This window comes from Pteropus medius, unplaced genomic scaffold (assembly GCF_902729225.1).
Source record: "Pteropus medius unplaced genomic scaffold, Ma_sr-lr_union100, whole genome shotgun sequence".
Classification (NCBI taxonomy): Eukaryota; Metazoa; Chordata; class Mammalia; order Chiroptera; family Pteropodidae; genus Pteropus; species Pteropus medius.
In genome coordinates, this window is record NW_024355205.1 from 2,000,150 (window position 1) to 2,018,093 (window position 17,944).

Genomic DNA, 17,944 nt, shown 5'->3' on the forward strand with positions numbered 1-17,944 from the left:
TGCAGAATTGTGCCCTTGGGTATGACCAGAATTCTGGGCCTGCATGAAGGTGTCCCTGCCACCAGAGAGATTCCTCTGGGAAGGCTGAAGGGCGGTTTTGCTTTTGTATCTCAGTACTATGCTCGTGTACCTCTTCTCTCTGCAAACTAGGCAACACATTCTTAAAATTGTTGATCCGTGCACCTGACTCTTGCCAGGAATTTTAGTCAATAATTTTTAATTTTCCCCTTACCATTATTCTCTTCAAGCTATTAAATAGCCTGGCTATAGCATAGGAAAGAGCACAGACAGGGAAAAGAGACTGGGATCCAGAATCCTGCCTCCCGGGCTGCCTCCACCATTAAGCAGAAGGTCGCTCAGGCACATTACATGGCTTTACTTCTCTGTATCCCAGTGTTGCCATGTGACAAATGGCTATAAAAACAACCTAGACTGCCTGCTGCCAAAAGTGTTGAGAGGACTGAATGAGAATGAGATGTGAAAGTCCCCTTTCAAAATAAGTATAAAATGTAAAATGTTATTTTTGGTAACTTGAAAAAAGCCTCTTATCTCAGAAAAACAAGTTACTCTTAAAAAAAGAAATATTTTGGGCTTTATTTATTGGAGGTTGTGGCCCCAGTGTGAGGCCCATGGTATTACAAGAGAAGATCATTATAATAAGGTATAATGAGATTATAAGATAAGGTATTGTGAGGTAATAATTATGGAAAGCATTGAAGTTATGCTGGTTGTGTTGAGTTGAAATTAGTTTGGGAATAACAGTGGGAGTGTGTGTGTTGCTGGGCATGAAACCCATTAAAAAATAAACCAACAGTACAAAAACCAAGAGCCTATATAGTGAACACTTTTGGTGTTATTAGGATCAGTAGACATAAACTCAATATTAGCAATTAGTATGACTGCACTTGGAAAGAGTTATCTGAGTTATTACAGTAGAAATTAAGATAGCTGATGAAGTTAACCAAAGAACATATTCATTTCAATAAGGCCATTTTACTTAAAGAATCAATCAAAACGAATGCTAAAACAATATGATGTCAAAAGATAAGGGATGTGGGAATTAAGAAAATGTCCACTATTCTATTACCTTAAAGTGACCGAAGAGATTTGATCACCTTTAGCTTAATCTGCATAAGTTTTTCAGTCCATTGTCTGTTCACACACCCACGCATCCATCCATGCATCCATTCATCCACTCACCCCTTCATCCATCCATTACATACTAGACATTGGTCTAGACCTTCGGAGTGAAGTATAAGAACTAACAATATCAACAAGAATAACTGCGTATAGATGATATAACAAAGTTCTGCCATCAAATATATACTGTTTTATCTTTTGCCATTAGCCTCTCCCCGAAGCATGAAAACTAAAATTTAGCCTTTGCTTGCTTTCTTTTTTTCTAAATCCTTCAATACATAACTCTACTGCATTTCTATTGTAGAAGTTAACATTCTCCCTAGGAACACAAAATATTTTTTAATAACCGTCCATCAGTTTTCAACAAGTTTTATATGGTCTCACAAGAGGTCAAGCCAAAAGACTGAGACTGAGGCCGAACTAGTGCATCGATGCCACCCTAATTCCCACACTTCGCTAGACTAGTGGGAACAGAAACCATTCTCCAATTGTAACTTCACACTCATCCTTGGTTCTCCTCCTATAGCATTTCGTTTATTTTCCTCATCTCTGCCATTTTTGTGGTTTCTGAATGAGTGTTCTCAATCACGTACCACATCAAGATAACCTGTGCTACCTTTGGCTGGCCACATCCTTGACTAATTAAATCAGAATATATTATGGAAGAGCTTGGTCACTGACACTTATTTTTTTTAAAGCCTCCTGGGTAATTCGAACATGCACTCAGGATTGTGAAGCATTCCTTTAAATCCGTGCCTCAGACAGTGTGGTTCTTGGGCCAGCAGCATCACATCATCTGGGAACTCTTTAACCAATCAAATTCTTGGGCTCCAGATTGACCAAATCAGAAACTCTGGGAATGGAGCTCAGCAGTCAGTGTTGTTTTAATACAGGAGACGGCCACACAGGAATCTCCAAGGGATTCAAGTGCACATTAAAGTGTGAGAACAAGGGCTTTAGATGGTATCAAATGGTGGAGGAAGCTGCTTCCATAGCTGGACGGGGCTGGGGTAGAGGTGAGTAGGTAGGTTTAGAGAGCATGTGAAGATTTGGAGATATTCTGTATATCCTAGAAGAAGTTTGGTTGTTATTAACTTTAATGGAGTGAGAGAGATCACTGAGCAATGAAGAGAGAAATGGAGTGGGCAAGATGTTGGCCTCCATCTACAGGAGGAAGAACTGAGGTTTATTTTCTATTTTGTGGAAATAAGATCCTGAAGGAGTTAACATCCACAATTTAGAAAAATGGGTTAAACGCTTATTTAGTATTTATTTCAATTTAGTCCTATTCAATTCAATATGAATCAAGATATATCTGTTGAACATTTTCCAAATAAGGTGCCAGGTACATGGGAATAAAAAAGATAAATATGATATAATAAAACTTTGTGGAGTTACAGATTCAGAACTTACCTCCTCTCTTAACCTGATGCATCTGAGAATCTCTCACATATCTATAACTTCTTCATGTAAAAAGAGATGAGCAGTCTATTGCTTTCTTGGTTCTAATGGAAGATGCAACTAACAGTAATTTACATTAATTACACCGAAAAATAGATTCATTTCATTTGCGAACTCTGGTCGTTTGACAGAGGCTGTCTGGAGCTCTGTGTTGAGAAGGATTCTGGAGTCTGCCCACATCATTGTAATTAGTCCTGTGGTAAATAAACCTTCTTTAAGTTATCATAATGAGTAAATAATCTGTTTTCTGTTGGAAACTGGATGGATAGGATGATCACAGTAGGGAAAGTTTTCCTTTCTGATGAGCTACTCAGATGTGAGACACTGAGGAAAACCAGAGGAGAAAGAAACACTTTCTTTGACAGTTGCTTAAACATATCAACTCTGGTGATCAACAGAGTGACAGATCACATTCTGATTAGATTATCTTTGTGCCATTTCTCTTCAGAGGTATAGGATTAAATTGGCAATGGGCTCTAACCAAGAGGGATGAGTTAAGAAAAATATTGAGATGACTTAATACAATATTCCCTGTGTCACATAAACATATAATCTCCAATCTGGACAAATTGTTCCAATTGTTTCTGTGAGTGCCCATTTGATTTTTAACATGTCCCTAAAACAAGTCTTGCTGTTATCCAATGGCATTGGCCATATTTTTTCTTGTATGTATTATGCCCTTCAGTGAGGTCTCCTGCCTTCACTGCTGGAAATGCCACAGGATGACACCTTATCCTTTAACTGCTAAAGGACTCCTGCCCAGCATGAGGGCACAGATGTCCACGTCAGTGGAGCTGACCTCCCACAAGAAAGCAGACCTCTGGTGGACCCAAGCAATGCCCAGCAAATATGCCCACAACAGTCTGAGTCTCAGTGAAAGACCTGATTTAGGCTCAGGCAGGAATGCTGGTTTGCTTGGGCACTCAGAAAATCTTTTGTTAGCTTGAGCCTTACCTAGGTATCCTTGTACTTACTGTCCTTACTTCTTTAAAGAATATTGCTTCTGATGAACACAGATCTCTGGGGCAATGACAAAGAGTGATTCAAATGGAGAGGAAGCTTTGGGGCTCATTGTTGAGTAACTGTCAAGGACAATCACGGTTAGGTTGACAGGCGCAACCCAGACAACACAAAAATGTCATAGAAGATATATTTAATTTATTCATCCAGTCATTCATTCACAAAATATTATAGTTCCAGACCTCCCCATTGCCACTTTTTTTTTTTTTGCCTCAGTAAACAACATATACAGCCCTTGATTACTTTCCAAACCAAAGAAGGGATGAAAAGTAGAAAATGTGTCCCAAGATGCCTCCTCTCCTGTCCTGCTCCGACTGTGACACCTGGACTCTTCCAGGAGCTACAGAAGATGTGCAACTCATGCTTTTTTAATGTTTACTCTCAAAGGGCCAATCTATCACCCAAGGGCCATCAGCACTTTCCAAGGAAAGGTCAGAGGGTAGAAGGCGAGGCAGAAGCTGGGAGACAGCTGGCAGGAACACCAGGTCTCCTTTCCCCTCTTTATTCAGTAGGGCTGCAGCTATTTTCTTCCAGCTGCCTCTCAAGGCCTCTTCTGAGCTTCTATTTCTAGAAAAAATAACAACTCAAGTTCAGATCCCATGCTGTGTGGAAACCTGGAAACACGAAATCCCAGTCTTAAATGCATGAGTTGAGGGGTTTTGGTCACATTCATTTGTAAAGTTTTCTGTAGTTCTCCTTTATTAAAAATCTCATTTCCCCTACTGTCTCTTGATCTATCAAGCCACAATTTTAAATGTAAAGCTTCATTTTTAAACCAATAGCCCTAGAGCCCAAAGGAGTGATATAGTGTAGTCATTTTCATTAATCTCTAAGTGGTTTCCCATGACTGCTAATCTTTCACAAAACATTTTTCTTTATTTGTGATGTAACTAAAAGAACCCCCCACCCCAGACCTTTTCCTTTTCCCTGCAGCATGATGGATTTTAGGACTGTCTGACCAGCCTGGATTTGCATTTTTGCATTCTTTAAAAATATTTTTGTTAATTCTAAAAGGATCAGGCAAGGTGGAATTCTAATAATGAAATGTGTTTATTTGTCCAAAAAAGGATCTATTTATATGGGAAAAGGAAAGAGAAAAAAGAATAGAAAATGGACAGTGATATGGATGCTTCAAATAGACTTTATGTTGATTACGTAGGAAACAAATATAAACGATTTCTCACTAATTTCTTGGTCTTATCTATCCAGTATATCAGGAGACCCCTTGCAAGAGGACACCGTCTTCCCTCAAACATGTTCCTAAAAAGGATCATAAATTTATAGCACAAACCTATCATATGACTGTTAGCTCCCAGCCTGTTGAATTTTAGACCAAGTCCTCTTCTCTCCCTTATGTTATTTTTGTTTGTTTGTTTGTTTGTTTGATTTTCTCACATTTTGGTCACAAAAGATAAACATCACACACATCTTTCTCTCTCTCTCTCTCTCTTCTCACACACACACACACACACACACACACACATACACACACACACGCCTTCACTCTCCTGCATGTGCACTTTGACATGTGAAACTAGAGAGAAATCAAAGACCACAGCCACACCAGCAAATGCTGAAATGCCCCAATTGGAAGAGCTCAGGGAAAATTTAGGCAGAATCAATTAGCAGCCCTGGGCTGTGACTGTAATATCCCTCACGGGAAGCACCAACGAAACCAACTTCTGAGGTGTAAAATCAACACCCGCCTCCATCCTGAGGGAAACAGCTGACTATACAACATTCCCCTCAGTCAGGAGTGACCCCCTCCTTCCGGGAGGGCCTGACCGTGGCCAGCATCCCAACCCACACGTCTTTAACAAGAGGTCATTGTGTGGCTGAGCTTGTCTGAAAGCAGAATCCTACACACAGCAGATGAAAATGCTCGGCCACTCAGAGCCTTGAAAACCTCCCTTCTCAGCCAGGCCAGCACTCGTGGGAGAACATGAGGAAAGGGCTGGAGATGGTCAACCACAGCAAAGCACAGAGGCTCTTCTCAGTGCCATCTCCTTTCTCTAGTTAGAAGATAGACATTCCTGATGTGTGTGTGTGCGTGTGTGTGTGTGTGTGTGTCTGTGTGTAAAAAGTATATATTTTTCCTCATGCAGTAAATATTGTGTAGAGGTTTTGTCCGTCTCCTGTTACCACGGTTTTATACACATCTCACACATCTGTGGTTCTGAAATTTGCTGAAAGGGCCAGTGCGGTGATGAGACAATCTCTCCTCACATCTGTGTGACTCTTGACTTAGGTTTCACCTGTATCACCTGTCTTGAGGTTAGAGGTTAGACCTGTCTTGCGCCTAAGGAGTCACGTGTTAGTATCTTGATGTTTATTCGTTGCTTTCTCTCTTACTAGCCCACACCTTTTCCTGTGGGGCTTAGAATCTAGCTTCTACAGCAAAAACAAGAAGACTTTCATCATTCCTGCTGATTTTCATTTTCAAGCTAGGCCTGCTTGGTATAGCATGTGGCTTTCTTTTCTTGAAGAAAGTATACATCTTATGCTAAAATGGATTCCCTCTCTCATCTGCCTTTAGAGTCAGTCCCTTTTCACCTGCCAACGGCTGAGCTGCACTGCTTTCAGTGGCACCTGGTTGTCCTTGAAACAGCTTTCTAATTCCTCAGATAATAAATCGAATTTAAAAGAAGGGACTCTATCCCTAGCACAATTTATAATGCAATATGGTGCTTCAGATTTGGACTAATAAGTAAACGTAAGTGTGGAATCATTTTAACTATTAGAGAAATTAGCACAAAGAAAAACCTATTTGTGTTAAGATAAATATAATTTATCCTTCCAATGGAGTTATTTTATGCTTATACACTTCCTACATGAATTCACTGTCCATATTGTGAGAATAAGGGCACCTTTTCTAAATGTCTTCAGTCTAGATCTTTAAAAGTTTCATCTCTTTCTTTTTCAAAGGATCAGATAGTAAATAATTTAGGTTTGATGGACTATATGGTCTCAGTCACATCTACTCTATTCTGCCACTATAATGTGAAAATAGACATAGGCAATATGTAAATGAATAAACATGCCTGTGTTACAATAAAACTTTATTCACAAAGATAGGCGGCAGGCTGGATTTGGCCCTCAGGCCGTAGATTGCCAGCCCATGCCATAGAGCGTCATCAGTGCTTGAAAACCCTGTCCTTGAAGCATCAGTCATTGGGAGTGGAACTATAAGAAGTGCCACAGCTTACTCAATGTGAATTATTTTGGGTCTTCAATGCAAAATGAAAGGGGTGATTCTTTAGTCATATGTTGTGTAATTCTTAACCCTAAGAAAAATATAATATGCTGGGTGCTTCAACACATTAGAATCAAAATCCGAGCATAGCCCAAAGGCCACAAAGAATAAAGCTGGTGACTGACCACACGAATGCAAGACCTTAGTCATCGTACCATCTGACTTATTGACTGTGGGTTCCAGTAAAGGATGAAATGCCTAATATCTTATCTGCTTCCTCTCCTTCAGTATCATCAAAAATAAAACATTTGGATGTCATGTCTCTCCATGCTGAGTTCTCAGCCTCTACAGTGGTTTCCTTTTGTCCCTTGCTTATGTTTTGGTCACATGAGGATTAGATGTCTCTACAGTCAGATTAGAGCTGTAGGGGTTTGGCTGTAGCTGTGAGTTCCTCCACTTATGGCAGTTAAGATCATGATTCTCTTAATATAATTTCTTACCCCATCTATTAATTAGCCTTACAATGATGATTTATTTCCTCTAACAGGGTCCATGGCCTTAGGATTTTGTTATCAACTCAACATGAGTTGAGATGACTCAACATGAGAGGATGACTGTGACGTACATATATAAAGATCAGAATATCCCCTTAAATCAAGTTTGTTTGTTAAATAGGCAGTTTGAAAACTCTTATAGGCATGTTTAATGTTTAAGAAAATGTTTTGTACATTTTTACATATATCTCAGCATTCTATTATTAACAAATTAGTAAATAGATATCATGACACATGATGTAAATTCATGACAATTTGTAACTAGTTTCTTAGGTCATCTGAACCTGACATTATAGATAGGCTTTTTAAAAAAATAGACTTATTTTATTTTTGCCTGGATAAAGTTACATGAATTTACAGTTCCTCCATGGGAAAGGCTTGAGCATATCCTGGTAGCACTATTTGTTGATTGTGAGGTAAGAATCAGATTTCGAAAGTTACTGCCCCAAATAACTTTGTTGGTTAAAGACTGTGAAGAGAGAGGGAAATGTGACGGAGAACTAAATGGAGCAAGAGCCTGGGTTGGGCAGGGGAGGTGCTCCAAGGACGTGCAGCACTGACAGGGCAGGCTCCAGGCAGAAGCTGCCTACTCTCCTTCCATGAATACAAGGGCAGTGCCCACGCCACTTAAGGAGGGTGTGCTGAGGGATGGGACATAGACCGGTGGAACATGCAAGGTACCAGATTCATTGGTTCAATCAAATTTAGGGAGGGCTCCTGTATAGTGTCATTTTAATACAGGAAGATGCAATTACCTACCTTAGCAGCTTTTAAGAGGGAGCTTGATAAGTTACAATATGAAGATGAGCAAAACAAGGAAAATTATCACAGTGAAAAGGAGAGTTGGCTTTACAGTAGGTAAAACTCTTTTCAAAACATTGATTACCTTGACACCCACTGTTTATCTGCCTGCCTATTTTTTTTCTCCAAGGGAACTAACAAGGCTGCCCACTTTGAAGAACTATTGTTTTAGTGATTCAATGGGCATAGAACATAAAATCTTCACGATCACACGTCCTAAAATAGAAGCGTATTCACTTATATTTCAAAGGAACTGCCTTTAGAATCAGAGGGAAAAGCAATTTTCTAGGGTTTGTATCTTTGGATGATTTTTTCCTGTTTACATCCTGTCTAAAAATTACTACTTGGTTAGCATATATGCAATTTTTGTGGCTATTATAAAAATCTTTGCATTTTAACCAAGAAGAGTGAAATGAACATAATGAAGATAAATAAAATGAATTACTCTTATTAGCATTTTTGCATGAGATTTGAGGTATTTTGCCAGTAAACAAAGATGTGCGGGGACACGTGAAAAACAACTGCACTGAAAATTTCTCAGTTGTAATTCAGTTCTGCTATTTAAATATTCAGGACGATGTACAATCTCTATATAGGCGCTGTAGAAAAATCACATACGGTCAAACCTGAAGCCAGATTTGGTGGGTAAGGAAGAAAGAGCACTACATACCATGAAAATTACTTTGCCAGCATCACCGCTGAAATGAAGAAAAAATAAATCTTCTTAAGTATAAATGATTAGAGCTTCATTTATAATTTGAATGATAGAATTACTAGAATAGGTCAACTCCTACGTGAGGCGCAAGCTAAAGAATCTGCCGAAGTACCTGCTCAGTTTTTAAAATTATTAATGAGACTTTCTCAGCTGTGATGAACTATTAACTATTAAAATGGGGAAACATCTCTCTCGGGCATTTAATTTAAATGTTCTCTTAGCTAAGTGGGATTGAGGAGGAAAACGTGCCCATGAAAAGAGTGACCCGTGGGAGGATTCAAGAATTCCTTTTTGTGGGCCTTTTGATTACTGAAAATGTTTCTAGAAGATTTAATTCAAAACATCTGCTTTAAGTTTTTGTTTTTCTCTCAGACATGACTTGAGAAAATCAACGAAGTTTTATGACTTGTTATGCTTTCTAAGTAATAACTGGCTTGTTCCTCCAGTGAGAAGTGAATATATTTCCCCTTTCTTGAAGGGATATTAACCTTTAGCATTGGCCCAGGGCAGGGGACCTGGTTTCAAATCCTAGCATAGCCAGACAACCTTGGCTAGCAGCTTAACCCCTTTTGGTCTCAGTTTCCTTATCTATAAAATTAAAGGTATTAGAGCCAATGATAGTGAGTGTCCATTGGAGCTCTAAAATGCTCTAGTTCTATTATTTTTTTCAGATCCAGAAGATGCAATTGTGAAGTGGGTGAAGAAATTCACAGTCTCCTTGAGATATAGGCAGAAAGCCCATAGTAGAAAAAAAATCTCTGAATAAGCCAATCTGAAAACACTAGAACAGATTTTGAAGTAGTATTCCATGCAAGAAAATTACCTTTCAACAGAAATTTGAAAGATACTTGGATGCTTCATAAGACAGTTTATTCATTGCTTCCTGGTAAGTTCAAAAACGGCTTTGAGAGATCCTTTCATAGATAAAAGTATGATAAAAATGACACGTTTTTATAACTGTTTAACTTTATGAGAGGATCAAAAGATTGTAGGAAAAAAAAGAAAAAAAATATACTGCAAGAAAAGTGGTCTGAGAACTCATGTTGCAGTTGCTCATATCAATGTGTAGGTTTAAGAGAAAATAAACTCTGAATCAAATATTTAGATTATTCAATGTTCAAATTATCCAGAGCCTCCTACCCACATGCTTTTGAGAACATTTTAAAGGAAATAAAAATGGAAAGAGAAGTAGTCTACAAGAAACTCACACCAATAAAATAATGTGCTCTAGAAGGACCCACATTTTCCCAACAGAACTTGCCATTAGAATGTCTTTCCCAAACTGAACAATGAGTAGACCTTGACTAGTCTTACTCCTTTTCGAAGGATGATTGTCTAGCTACCTTTCAGATGACATCTAGTATAGGGTTGTGCACACGGATTATTAATTGATACATTCCAATAGAATCAATTTGTTGAAGCTGAGGTTCCATGGTCTTCCATAGTAGCTTATCTCCCTGGCCAGTTAACCATAAACTCATGGAAAATAAACTCATTCAGCTCAAGGTCCGCTATCGCTATTCCTTTTTGGGATCTCCCAGTTGTACTTTAGCCGTTTTTTTTTTCTTTAAAGAGAAGCAATATTTATTTTAGGTCTTGTTTTTCTCTAATTGGGATCGTTTTAATTTCTATGAGTTGCTTTACTAAACTGGACCCCAGAAGGAATTCATTCATTGATGCCAATCATGAGCATATACTGACAGTGGCCCCAATACAGACCCTTCTGACACTCCACATGATTTTCTCCCCTCAGATTAACCACAAGTCTCTGCATAGAAACTGCCAGTTGGCTGCCTCCTTCCTCCAGCCAACTGAGAAAAGCCTTTTATTTTTAAATTAAAATTTTTACTTATTTTTGACAAATAAAAATTATATATATTCAAGGTATAAAGCGTGATGTTTTGATATATGTATACATTGTAAAATGATTACTGCCATCAAACTAATTAACATATTTATCATCTCCCATAGTTACCATTTGTGTGTTTGAGATCTATTCTCTCAGTGAATTTCAAGTATATAATACATTATTAACTATAGTCACCATGCTGTACATTAGGTTTCCAGAACTTATTCATATTATAAATGTAAGTTATACCCTTTGATCTATATCTCACCTTTCTTCCCTGCTCTGCAGCCTGCGGTAATCACTCTTCTACTCTGTTATTAGCTCGACTATTTTTTTTAAGGTCCCACAAATAAGTGAGGTCAGATGATATTTGTCTTTCTGTGTCTAGCATATTTCGCTTAGCATAATGTCCTCCAGTTTCATCTATATTGTTGAAAATGGCAGGATTTCCTTTTTAAGGCTGAATAATATTCCATTGTGTGTGTGTATATATATATATATGTGTGTGTGTGTGTGTGTATGTATGTACACATACTCACACACACACACACACACACATACACACATATGCCACAAATTTTGAAAATTCTTTTGATCAAGTCTTTTTTGGATGGATATTCCCCTTTATATGGAGCCATGACTAGAACAACCATTAAATAAAGAAGACCCATGACAAGTGTTGGCTTGGTGCAGCTGTGGCTAAGAGATTTTGTGGTCATCGAATACTCCAAGTGCTCCTCTACTTTTTCCAGCCTTTTCTGCAGTTAGACTGGGGTCATGAGCCTCGTTCTGGTTAATGGATTGTGAACAAAAGTGATGTGTGTGCCTCCTCTACTCTCCCTTCCCTTGCTATGGAGATGCTGGAGCCATGTGTTCTTGAAGTATGTAATGGCTAAATGCTGGATAAAGACCATCTGACCCACATTAGGCATTACTCCAGTGAAAAATAACCCTTGACTGCTTCAAGCCATTGGAATTTAGGATTTGCCTATTAGGGCAGCTGGCATTACTTATTCTGACTATTCAGAGTCCAGCAAAATATAGCATTCAAATTCACAAGGAGAAGGAAGGAACTAGTGTTCATTATCTATTACAATGGAAAGAATTACTCATTTAGTGCTGTTGGTAACCTTGGGTGGGAGGTCCATCTTACAGATGTGGAAATTAAGATTTAACAGAAACCCAGCTAGTAAATGATAAATGGAGCTTTCAATTTTGGGTCCAATTTCACAGTCTTTGATTGCTCATTTTACTAGACCATTGCTTCTCAGACTTTAGTATACATCAGAATCACACTTGTTAAAATGCAGATTTCTGGGTCTCACCCTCAGAATTTCTGAGTCAAAGTCTGGATAGAGCCTGAAAACACACATTTTAACAAGTCCCCAGGTGACGCGATGCCACTGACCCAGGGACCACTTCGCGGGAACCACTGCACTGGACTACCTTGCTTCCCACATTGCAACAGCCACGAGTGTTTCGAGACCCAAACCTCAGAGTCAAGTGTTACACATCTTCCTACTTATTGTGAACAGTTTTACTAAATGCTATAAAAAGCCCAGTGAAGTCCAAGGTGGAAGATTCTATCTTCCTTCCATGGCTTATTTCTCCCTTGAGCACCTTTGTACACACAAGCCTGAGCCACTGACCTAAAACTCAACCATTCCACATGATCACTATGCAGCTAAAGGTACCTGAGAGGGAAATTCTGTTCAACAAAAAAATGAAACAAAACTAAACATTTTTCGCAGCACATTTGCTTGCAATAGGAAAGTCTTGGATTTGGAAGATGTGCTTCTCTTTACCTCTTATCTGTAAGATCTTTAGCTCAGTTTCCTCACCTATGAGATGAGATTCCCAATAACAGCTACCTTACGGGGTTATAGTGAAAGTTATCAGATGAAGTGCTGATGGGAGAGCATTTTATTAACAGAAAAGGGCTCTAAAGTCTTAGATAATGTGATGTCAAGGACCATCATCCTGAGTGGTCATCTCCAAATGGAGACAGGCTGATTTTTCTTTTACTTAGCCAAATATTTTAAACACAGGGCCTTTCTTTCTGCCATCTGCTAAGATTAACAAGAAATAAGAACAATCTTTGCAGGGTACCCCAATAACGATCGGGAGAAAAACTGCCAGAGAACTAAAAGACTCCTCTTATCTAATTATTTTAGGTTAAGAAGAACCTCCTAAAATGTGGCCACAGAACAGCCTGGAGGATTCACTCATTCTCTGCTTAGTCTGTAGCTGAATACAGCTGTACCCTTCCCACCCGCTGTGCCCTAAATTTGAAATGCTGCTGGAATAATCAGCTATTAACAAAAGCTATGAAATAAAAAACAAAATAAGACTCCTTATCCCCCAGTGATCGCCACTTTTTTTTTGAAACCTTTGCAAGTTTTAAACACTGAGATCGATTCTGTTCCTGCTGGGTAAAAAGCAGCTCTTTTGTCCTCCACACTTACTATATCATTGAAAAATGCACAGGCAGCTGGGGCAGCTGCGAGTCACAAACACAGAGCACTGGAAGTGCCTGACAAGATGTGGCTTTGTTCTTTGACATCCAGTGTGGGGCTTGCAAACTGTGACTCCTCTCCTACACACACACACACACACAAACACACACACACACACACACACACACACACACGCATATGCATACACACACACACACTGTCATGGCTCAAAAACTCTGTCTTGGTAACAGGATATTAAGAACTCAGTCTTTACTGCATTTCTTAACAGCTGGAGGCTGGGGATGAGAGGCAAGAGGCTACTGACATCTCTGTAAGGCTCTGAGACTTATTCAATGGCTGCGGGTCCTGGTGATGTGTGTGGCTCATGCCTCAATGCCAGAACCTCTACATGTGCAGTTTTGAAGTTTTATTCCATCTCCTCTCAATATGCCTCACTTGGATCGCATCAGAACAGCTTTCTCACCTTTCATTTAAAAAGCAAACAAACAAACAAACACAAACAACGAATGTGTGGTCATCCTTAGCTTTCTATCAGACAGGTAGTGCTGTAGCCTTGAACCAACTCAGCATTTCCGAAAGCCTTTAAAAAGGATTTTCTATTTTGTGCATTGAGGTAATGGACGATGTCAAATGATCCGAAAGCAGCTGAGCTACCTGAAGAGTTCAGCATTATGCAAATGCTGCAGGATTCAATAACTACATCCAAGTCATTTTGCTCTGTTTTCGCTTGTTCCATCGCTTAGTCTCAGCTTGGTGACTAGTATCTAATTTCAGTTTTCTTTATGGGAGGTCTCAGAATCCACAGAAAAATCCCATCAATCTGAGGCATTCCAGGCTTTGTGGGTGTTAAGATGAGAAGATCCAAGTGCCGTCTTTCCATTGCTCTCTGGTTCCCTCTTAAGCTGTGTGCCACTCCATGCTAAACCACAGCCAAAGTGGTGGTGATGATGATGATGATGCGCATGAGGATGATGATGATGGAGCAAGGCCGCAAGGGTCAGGTCTACAAGAGAGCTACTCCAAAACTTCACTAGAGTCTATTTTCTTCCCTTCATTCTTTCAAGTGATTTACACTGACATATGCCCAGGGCACACTAAGTCAGTCAATTTCGAATTGAATTCATAGAGCCTTTGATTGTTATTCCTATTTTTAGAAAGTGCTATTGTAGCAGAAGAAATTACCTAGCCTGGGGAGATAGTGGTCCACACTTAGCAGCCATCTTTAGATTTTTCAGGGGAGACACAATTTACCACCTTGAAACTAGGCTCTGGTGTGTCAGACTCGGCATCAATTTTCCCAAACCATAAACAGAATGCCAGCTACAGTTAGAAGTCAGGATTACCATATTTTATTGCCTGTACTACAGGCATAAAAAATGAATTTCAAATTTTCTCCCTTGAACACTGTATTATGATTTAAAGCAGCACAAAATCCTCTGTACATATTATTTTATATTCTGCCTACAGAGACCATAGTGTGAACTACTTAGGAACATAATTTGAATATTCTTTCTTTCTAGAAGGTTATTAATTTCTAAATAAGAGAGAATACCATATTAGGTTTCATGGGGGTGACCAGGCTATTATTTGTCTACCTTCTCCATCTCATTCACCACCCTCTTGCCACCATAAAGACAACAGATTTTTAAGTGATGGTGATGATAAAGAGTCAGAAGAGAAGGAGAATTTTGATACTTTTCAAAGTAGGGTCCTACATCTGATCTACCACATGGTGCTTAATGCTGGTTTTCATGCCTTAATTATAGACTCAAACTATCAGCAATCACCTTAAGTCTGTCTGATTCCCAGGGCATTAAGGAAAAGAAAGCAGTTATAGCTATTCAACCGACTTCTTCATCTAACCTAATACATCCTTCAGTAGAGTCATTTGTAAACATTTTGAAAACCATCTGACTAAATTCCTAAAACAGAGAGAGCTAGGTCTCAAGTCCTTTTTAGGAATATGGTATATTGCTTTAGTGATCAATCCACATAAATAACTATGTTCAAATTAATTTAAATCCTATAAGGTGTTAATTCCAAATTGTTACAGACATACAACATGCGAACTCTCACATTTACAAGACACAGAATAGTTCTGTTTCATCATCTCATCAAAATGTATAGTGTATCACATATAATTTATGACTGTACTGTAGGTAGAAAAAACTATGGCTTCCAGGTCAGAAATTGAAAGCAGGGGCTCCAAGCTGAGATGTTGTCCTTGGGTTAAATTTAGTCCATAAATACAGTCTTCTTGGTCTATATAATGTTTAAAAACTTTGGAATTTTCATTGAAAAAAAAATCCAGATTTTTCTTCAGACAATCTGACAAACTGGTCCTTCATTTCTGCAAAATAACAAAGGGCTGAAGCTGAGTAGTGACAGCCACTATAGATAAAGGGTGGACTTTCCATCTCACTCTAGTTCCCAGCACTCCCTGCTAACAACCTTAGAACCCTCTGCTTCACTGATGTTCAATATCTATCTGGTCCCAGCATGCATTTGAGGTTGTGGCCCCTTTTCTAGGTAGACTCACTTTATGCTTCCCCGGGTGTTATGAATTGAATTGTGTCTCCCCAAAATTCATATGTTGAAGTCCTAACTCTCAGTATTTTAGAATGTGACCTTATTTGAAGAGAGGGTCTTTACAGAAGTAATCACCTTAAAACAAGGTCATTATGGTGGGCCCTAATCCAATATGATTGGTTTCCTTCTAAGAAGGGGAAAATGAGGGAGAAATGAAGATGAAAGCAGAAATCAGGGTGACACATCTACAATTCAAGGACCAATCAAGCACCTGTAAACCACCAGAAGCTAGGAGACAGGCGTGGAACAGATTCTTCCTCACAGCCTTTAGAAGGAGCCAACACTTTGATCTTGAACTTCTAGCCTCCAGACGGTGAGACAATATATTCTTGTGTAAGCCACTCAGTCTCTTGTACTTTGTTACGGTATATAGGAAACTAATACTCCAAGTAGTTTAAATTAAGTATCTTCCTTTGATCATTGGGATGAATCATAAGTGAGTATCTTCAATCACTGGCTACATTTCATCTAGGAAAAAGACATCAAAAGGAGAAACATTCTTTCTAAAACCAAGCAGCCAAGCTTCCAAGAGCTTCAAGAGCTTCTCCACAGAGTTGTTTCCAATTTAAGTGGGGACCTATGCCTGCTCCAGCTCAGGTGAGTGCTGAAAAACTTCTGGTTAGTCATAACTGCAAAAGAGATGATGACAATTCACCCTTGAGTAGGTGGGTGATATTTTAGGGGAACAAGTGTGTCAGGGAGGCAGAGTGCTTGAATCCTCATTTATTCCTGAGCTTGATTTAGATTACATGTTCTTACATATATATTGCAAGGCCCCTTCTGTTTTATTTTTCTTTTTGGGCCTTTTCTCCCTCTGTTTGATGTAAACATTACAGAAGGTATTGGAGGGGACTGAGGGAGAGGCTCTCAGCTGAAGATGACTAGGTCAGCTGGGTCTGAAAAGCTAGCTTCCACAAGAGGAGGCCTAAGTGCACTGCCTGTTGAGTAACCATGAGCAGGTCACGTGTCAGAGTTTTAGCTCCTTTCTTTTAAAATAAGTAGTCCTGGTGACTTACAGAATGATTCACGTTCTAAAGGGTGTTTCAGAAACAAAAGCATTACTTCTTTAGGTGTCACACTTCTCTTTAGTTCCTGGAAACTCCATTCTCAGTGGTCCTGAGCTCCATCCTCTGTGGGGTGGGGGTTCACTTCTTCAACCAATCAATGTCCCAAGCTGGAAAGTGGACAAGGGCCAGAAGGTGCTGCCCTGGCTGATCAAGTGATCACCCTGACAGGTCACCCTAACTCCAGACATTGAGAATCATGGCTCTATGTCTAATTTTTTAAATGATGATATTTTTTGAGGAGGGGGAGGAGGTGGTAAATTGGATTTCAAATAAATAAAGTAGAGTCATGTGGATTAAATATGACTCTTGGGAGAATAAAAGTCTTGGTAAATAAAGAGAACTAGAAGTGGATCTGATAGTTAAGATCACACATTTACGCTGACTACTTCCTAGGGTTCAGGTTGAACGGTCCTGAGAGGACACCTGGAGAGCGAGTGGCATGCCCTTATATTTGTGGGGTATGGATTGCAGGGATTGTCCTGAGGTCCCCACATTTTACTGACTAGAGGTCACTGGAGTTGAAAAGACTTGCTCACATGCCCCTGAGAAAGGCCCTTAAACCTGTGGACTCAAAGCTTTTTGAAGACTCCATCAATAAACATCTAAGTACATGCCCCACATGTGCCATTTCTTTATCTAGAAGTTATATACGACTGCCACTGCACTAATATTCCATGCACATTATAATAGAGGCACAATCAACTTAAAAAGAATGATATAAAATAAAATAAGTCTATAATTTTCATCTCCCCCATGCCTGAGTAGATGGCCTTGTTCAACCCTCGGTCTGCACCTATCATGAGTCTGTACAGTAGTCTCCTCTTATCTGTGGGGGACATGTTCCAAGACTCTTAGTGGACACCTGAAACCATGGATAGCACTGAACCCTATACCGTTTATACTTTGTTTTTTCCTATACATACAGACCTATGATAAAGTTTAATTTATAAATTTATAATTCTTACAATAAGAGATTAACAACAATAATTAATGATAAACTAGAACGAGTATAACAATGTACAATAATAAAAGTTATGTGAATGTGGTCCCCCCCCAAAAATATCTTGTAGGGTACACG

General features: G+C 39.2%; 1 protein-coding gene across 7 annotated transcripts in view; it reads right to left on the reverse strand.

Annotated features, from left to right (window-relative positions):
* Positions 1–17,944, reverse strand: part of LOC120598872 (phosphatase and actin regulator 1) — a 288,350-nt gene that overhangs the window by 25,390 nt on the left and 245,016 nt on the right. The gene's annotated exons all lie outside the window — the stretch shown is intronic.